The sequence below is a fragment of the Meleagris gallopavo genome, chromosome 3, assembly GCF_000146605.3.
Source record: "Meleagris gallopavo isolate NT-WF06-2002-E0010 breed Aviagen turkey brand Nicholas breeding stock chromosome 3, Turkey_5.1, whole genome shotgun sequence".
In the NCBI taxonomy this organism is placed as follows: domain Eukaryota; kingdom Metazoa; phylum Chordata; class Aves; order Galliformes; family Phasianidae; genus Meleagris; species Meleagris gallopavo.
This window is the reverse complement of record NC_015013.2, coordinates 37,377,970-37,378,647: the sequence shown is the minus strand read 5'-3', so window position 1 is coordinate 37,378,647 and position 678 is coordinate 37,377,970. Positions and strand designations below refer to the sequence as shown.

The 678-nt window shown below is 55.3% G+C and overlaps 1 protein-coding gene across 1 annotated transcript in view; it reads right to left on the bottom strand.

Moving 5' to 3' along the window:
• LOC104910234 (F-box only protein 15) overlaps positions 1-678 on the bottom strand; it is a 13,408-nt gene that overhangs the window by 10,322 nt on the left and 2,408 nt on the right. The window lies entirely within an intron of this gene.

Below are 678 nucleotides of genomic sequence, written 5' to 3'. Positions count from 1 at the left end.
CACTCAGCCTTTCTTCGATAGGGGAGATGCTCCAGGCCCTTCACCATCTTTGTGGCCCTCCGCTGGACTCTTTCCAAGAGATCCCTGCTTTTTGTACTGGGAGCCCAGAACTGGACACAGTACTCCAGATGAGGCCTTACCAGGGCAGAGTAGAGGGGGAGGATCACCTCCCTTGACCTGCTGGACACGCTCTTCTTAATGCACCCCAGAATGCCATTGGCCTTTTTGGCCACGAGGGCACACTGCTGGCTCATGGCCAACCTGTCGTCCACCAGGACGCCCAGGTCCCTCTCTGCAGAGCTCCTCTCCAGCAGCTCATCCCCCAGCCTGTATTGGTGCATGCAATTATTTCTCCCTAGGTGTAAGACCCTACATTTCCTTTGGTTGAACCTCATCCAGTTTCTTACTGTCCAGCTCTCCAGCCTGTCCAGGTCTCGCTGAATGGCAGCATAGCCTTCAGGCATGTCAGCCAATCCTCCCAAGTTTGTATCATCAGCAAACTTGCTGAGGGTGGCCACTATCCCCTCATCAAGGTCATTGATGAAGATGTTGAACAAGACCGGACCCAGCACAGACCCCTGGGGGACACCACTGGTTACAGGTCTCCAGCCAGACTCTGCACCACCAACAACGACCCTCTGCGCTCTGCCAGTCAGCCAGTTCTCAACCCACCTCACT